This window comes from Orcinus orca, chromosome 18, assembly GCF_937001465.1.
Source record: "Orcinus orca chromosome 18, mOrcOrc1.1, whole genome shotgun sequence".
NCBI classification, from domain to species: Eukaryota; Metazoa; Chordata; class Mammalia; order Artiodactyla; family Delphinidae; genus Orcinus; species Orcinus orca.
Genome location: NC_064576.1, coordinates 14,767,126 through 14,773,575, shown reverse-complemented (window position 1 = coordinate 14,773,575; position 6,450 = coordinate 14,767,126).

Below are 6,450 nucleotides of genomic sequence, written 5' to 3'. Positions count from 1 at the left end.
TTTAGAAGTCACGTTTCCCTAGCTTCCTTTGGTCTACAAGATTTTCTCAGACCTTCCTTGTTTTTGATGACTTTGACCATTTTGAGAAATACCGATCAGGTACTTTATAGAGTGTTCCTCAATGTTGGTTTGGTTGCTGTTTTGGTTAGGCTGGGATTATATGTTTTGGGGAGGAAGACCACAGAGGTGAAGCGCCATTGTCATCACGTCAGATCAAGAGTACATGCTAGCAACATGACATCACTGATAATGTTCATCTTGATCACCCGGCAGAAGTGGTGTTTGCCACTTTTTCTTCACTCCCCTTTCCATAATTTCTTTGGAAGGAGGTCATTAAGCATGGCCCACACTCAAGGAGTAGGGAGTTAAGCTCCATCTCCTTTAGGGGGGATATCTACATAAACAATTTTGAATTCTTCTGTACAGTATATTTGTCCCTTCTTCCCATTTACTTATTATTAACCATTCATTTCTATCAATATGGACCCATGGATATTTAGTTTATACTTTATACTTTGGATATAGCCCAACATTGATTTTTGTCACTCAAATTGTTCCAGGTCTGGCCACTGAGAGCTCTTTCAGGTTGGCTCTTGTGTCCATTTTTGTGGCCCCACTGTTTTGTTTTTGAACACTGCCTTCCTTTCTTTACTTCAAGATGCTCCAGGCTCATCTTGTACATCCTCTGTCCCAACCCTAGAATCAGCCGTATCTCCAAGGATCCTGGTTCCATTACCATGACAGTTTACAAACAACCACCATACAAAACAGGTGTGTCCAGGTAATTCCCTGGTGGTCCACTGGTTAAGACTCTGCGCTTTCATTGCCATGGGTCCAGGTTTTATACCTGGCTGGGGAACTACGATCCCATGTGCTGCGCGGCGTGGCCAAAAAAAAAAAACAAAAAAGGTGCGTCCTTGTTGAAAACAGTTTTACTCAAAGTCACAGCTCTGGGCTTCCCTGGTGGCGCAGTGGTTGAGAGTCCGCCTGCCGATGCAGGGGACACAGGCTCGTGCCCCGGTCCGGGAAGATCCCACATGCCGCGGAGCGGCTGGGCCCGTGAGCCATGGCCACTGAGCCTGTGCGTCCGGAGCCTGTGCTCCGCAACGGGAGAGGCCACAATGGTGAGAGGCCCGCATACCGCAAAAAAAAAAAAAAAAAAAAAAAAAAAAAAAAGTCACAGCTCATGCTCAACTCTCTGCCACATTGCTTCTCATTTATAATATTTTTCTACAAAGTGTCTTGTAAAGGTAAACAGCACTTCCTCCCCATCGTTTGCTCGCCACTGGAAACAGTTTACTTCACCATATTTCCTAGCCACTTATTCTTTTCCACAGTAGTTGAAATAATACACTGTGTACAATTGAATAGCCAAATCACGTTATTCTAGATGCTGATAAATTTGCTGTTGAATGCTACTAACTGGAGGAGGGGGGAAGCTAAAGCGAAAGAGAAACTTCCATTATATAATTGTATCTAACGTTTGGCTTTATGTCATCTAATAGCAAAGCAAATATGAGATCCTCAATTACGACTGAAGTTGCAAGAAGACGAGATGGATTTAAAACTTTTTCAACAAATTCCCTAAAAGGCAACAAATTTAGAGATCTTCCAAGTAAGGATTGTTTTTTTCTTGAGATATACTTGACATATAACATTCTATTAGTTTCATGTGTACAACATAAGGATCCGATGTTTGTATATATTGTGAAATGATCACAATAAGGCTAGTTAACACTCATTACCATACATAATTATAAGTGTTTTCTTGTGATGAGAACTTTTAAGATCTACTGTCTTAGCAACTTTCAAATATACAGTGTCGCTAACTACAGTTGCCATGCTGGATATGACATCCCCAGGACTTACTTATAACTGGAACTTTGTACCTTTTGACCCCAAAGGTGAGGATTTTTTGACAAAAACATAGATGTGCAGGCTAAGAGGTACGGAAAGAGAAAGGGTGTGTGTGTTAGTTTTCTATGCTGCATAACACATCACCACTGACTTAAGTGGCTTAAAACAACACTCACTTATTAGCTCACAGTTCTGTAGGTTAGAAGTCTGTGTAATACCAATGATAATGGTGTCGGCTCGGCTGGGTTCTGGGCTGGAGGCTTAGAGAAGATTCTGCTTCCAAGCTCACTCAGATTGTTGGCAGAATCCAGTTCCCCCAGTTGCAGGATGGAGCACCCTGTCTATCCTTGCTGGCTGTCAGCTGGACGCTGCTCTCAGCTCCCGGAGGCGGCCTGCATCCCAGGCCTCATGGCTCCACTGTCTCCCTCGTGTCCAGTCTCTCTCAGGCTTCAAATTTCTCTGACTTCCTTCTTTCTGACTTCTAGAGGCAGACGTCAGGCCCATCAGTTCATCTCCCAACCTTACAGTCAACTGATTTGGCACATTAATTATATCTGCAAAATCCTTTCACAGCAATACCTAGATTCGTTTTTTTTTTTTTTTTTTTTTTTTTTTGCGGTACGCGGGCCCCTCACTGCTGTGGCCTCTCCCGCTGCGGGGCACAGGCTGCGGACGCGCAGGCTCAGCGGCCATGGCTCACGGGCCCAGCCGCTCCGCGGCATGTGGGATCTTCCCAGACCGGGGCACGAACCCGCGTCCCCTGCATCGGCAGGCGGACTCTCAACCACTGTGCCACCAGGGAAGCCCCCTAGATTCGTATTTTATTGAATAACTAGGAAAGGATGTGTGTATACCAGGGGCCAGAATTTGGTAGAATCTGCCTACCACAGAAAGAGAGAAAGAGATAGAAATAGAAATAGAAAAAGAGGGAGAGAGAGAGAGAGAGACAGACAGACAGAGAAACGTACGGGGGGAGTAGAGAGAATCATGAAACAAAATCATTTTGTTCTCATCTCTCGTTTTGCTCTGTATTTATTTCTATTTCTATATTTATTTTCCTTTTCTGTTAGTCTCTCCTCCAGCCAAAATGTTAACTGCATTGAGTTTTATATTAAGGGTAAAACAGAATTGTAACATTGAAATGTCCTTAAATTTAACGAGTCCACAGGTTTTTCAAACCTCTACTGTGAACCGTAGGGATTTTAATGTTCCTAAAGATGTACGAGTGAAGTCTGAAGTCAGCTACTTGCTGTCTTTGTTCCTCCTATTAGGAATCCCAGAAATCCCCAGGAAAGGACCCACAGTATCCGCCAGCTCACACAGCCCCTGAGGACCCAATCTATTGGAGGGAGGGTGGGAGGAGAGCAGGGAGCTGTTCCTTTCCGTTTGGATCTGAGGAGGTCATGTAATTTACATAAGGCCACACAGGCCATTTGTGTGAGGTGAGGGCATGGAATCAGATCTTTTGACTCTAGGCTGGCAGGGTTCCCACAGGACCTGAGGGTTTGCACTTCATATGTGGTGCTGATGTGTAAAATACACTGTTTTTTTGTTTTTAAGTTAGATTTCTTGTTGTTACATGGTCCTTGAATTATGCCTTTTTTCCCCTGCTTGTTACTGGACTATAATTCTTTTTCTAATTCCCATCCCTGTATCAGAAGAAAGCCCTATAAGAAAACTTACCAAACCTAGTTTGAGACAACTGAGGTCCTTGTGCATTGTTCCCCAAAGCCTGACAAACTCTTCAGAATTACTTGGGAAAGATGAGGAGGTCCTACCCAGACCAACCGAATCAGAACTCCTGGGGGTTTGCAACAGGAATCTGCATTGTAACAAGCCTCTTCCCCAGTGTGAATTCCACTGATCTAGAATTTAAGTAAAATTCAGTGAAATAGTGAATGTGAATCTGCTTGGTACAGAGTTTCTCAGACTGATCCATGATCTTAATAGGCAATTCTTCAACAAAAGAAAAATCTATGCAAGGATATATGTTCTTACATATATTTTTAAAATATATGTAAGAACAATATTAAATATATTTAGAAAGAGGTTATTATTAAAACAGGACAACTTCCCTTTTACAATGGTACAACACACCTGGGGGGACCAGGAAGTAAGGGCACCTGATACGTCCATGTACGATGCTCATGGACAGGTAAGCAGCACGCTGTCTACTCAACAATCAACAGCCTGTTATGATTCCTATAATCTCAGCACATACTTATGAGAGTATCAATGTTCATTGGATATTAAAACATTTATTCTACTTGACGTCTCTCATGGATGGATCTGAAAGATGGCTGCTTTAAACAAAAAGTCGATCTTGTGGCTCTGAACAAACAAAAAGTTGAACAATTTGGAATGAAGATGAATAATTTCAGCCTTCAGATCGCGAAAAACTGGAAGGCAAGCTATCCAAGATGAAATAACTAATGATTTTTGGAGCAGCCCACTGCAAAGATGCCCACATGTTGCAAAACACACAGTTTGTGTTCTTCTCCCCTTTGTCACGACACCCTCTGTGCTCCAACAAAAACGGAATAAATGAATAGACTTGATGGTGTACCTGATGTGGAGTCTGACTCAGCCCCCTTGTTCCAAATGTTAATACCTGATACAGGGAAAGGTGTAAAATAGAGTTCGTTAGAAATCTGTTCAGTATGTTGGGTTTTATAATGCAAAGCATAAACTGAAAGATGATTTATTCTTTATATGGTTTATAGTTTGTTCTTAATAAAGTAAAGTTATATTTGTATAAGTTATAGTGTATGTTAAAAGCATCTAAATTATCTATGATAAAAAGAGAATTCAGGGCTTCCCTGGTGGTGCAGTGGTTGAGAGTCCGCCTGCAGATGCAGGGGACACGGGTTCGTGCCCCGGTCCGGGAAGGTCCCACATGCCGCGGAGCGGCTGGGCCCGTGAGCCATGGCCGCTGAGCCTGCGCGTCCGGAGCCTGTGGTCCGCAACGGGAGAGGCCACAGCAGTGAGAGGCCTGCGTACCACAAACAAACAAACAAAAAACAAATGAAATACCACTACACACGCACTAGAATGGCTAAGATTAACAAGGCTGACAATGACAAGTGTTGCTGAGGATGGGGGGAAGATAGGATTCTCATTCATTTCTTAACACAAAAGAAATTTATTCTCTCACAGCTCTGGAGGCTAGAAGTCCGAAATCAGGGTGCAGGCAGGACCACACTCCCTCTGGAGGCTCTTCAGCTCCTGGTGGCTATTGGCTTTCCTTGGCTCCTGGCTGCATCTCTCTCTGCTCCATCTTCACGCCACCTCTCCTCCCCCCGTCTATCTCTCAGCCTCTCTTACAAGGATACATGTGATGGCGCTTAGGACCTACCCAGATAATCCAGGCTGAATCCCCTCTCTGGAGACCCTTAACTTAATCACAGCTTTTGCCACAGTAGGTAATTTTCACAGGTTTTGGGGATCAGGATACATATGTATCTTCAGCCCACTACACAACCCCAAAACCCAAATGTCCATCAATGGGTGAACGTGAAAACAAATTATGATACATCCATATAGTGCAGTAGCACACGACCATAAGAAAGAACTAGCTACTGATAAATGCAACAACATAGATGCATTTCAAAAGCACTTTGTTAAGTGAAAGAAGCCGGATTCAAGAAAACTACAAACTGTATGATGCCATTCGTATGATAAACCCGAAAACGCAACACTATAGGGATAGAAAGCTTATCAGTGGTGGCCAAGGGCTGGAGGTGGAAGAAGGGGATTGACTGCAAAGGGACAGAAGGGAATTGGGTGGGGGGCGGGATGATGGAAATGTTACACATATTGATTACAGTGTTGGTTACATGACTACACACATTTCAAAAGTCATCAAACTGCACACTTAAAATTGGTGAATTTTCTTTTCCATAAAGTATACCTCGATAAACCCACTTTTAAACTAGCATATCAATCAAATTTTGATAATGTCATGCATTTCATCTGAGACATTTTTGGGGTCCTGATAATATTCTTTCGAATGCTATAACTTTTCATTATTCTGTGGTTTAAGAAAAGTTTGGAAACCTCCTTCCCTCCTTCTGTTTCCCCTCCCTGGAATACATTATAAGCCACTGTGAAGAAGATAAGTAAAATGAATTCTATCCCAAGACCACACTTGTCCAAGTGACATGGAAGTCCTCTCAGTTTCTAGAATGCCTTGTAACTCCCCAGCCCTACAGAATTTCTTCCCCAGCTCACTACATCCACCTCTTAATCAGTTTCTAACCCTCATCTCTCTCTATTTCGATCCCTTCTCCATAGTGACACCAAAATGACCTTCCTAAAAACCAAATCTAATCATGTAAATTTTAGGTTTAAAAATTACCTTTGTTCCCCCCCCCCCCCCACCATAAGATAAATTCACATGCTGCGCCAGTTAGGACTCTTAATAATACACTCTTAAACCTGTCTTCCAACCTCACCATCTACCACCTTCCGTAAGGTTCACTCTGTGTTTCTGGGTTCAGAGTGTCTTATTGTTTCTTACAGACAGTGCATTTCATACTAGTGCGGTTTGCTTTGATTCTGACTGGTTTCCCATATGCCCTCCCTTCCACTCAC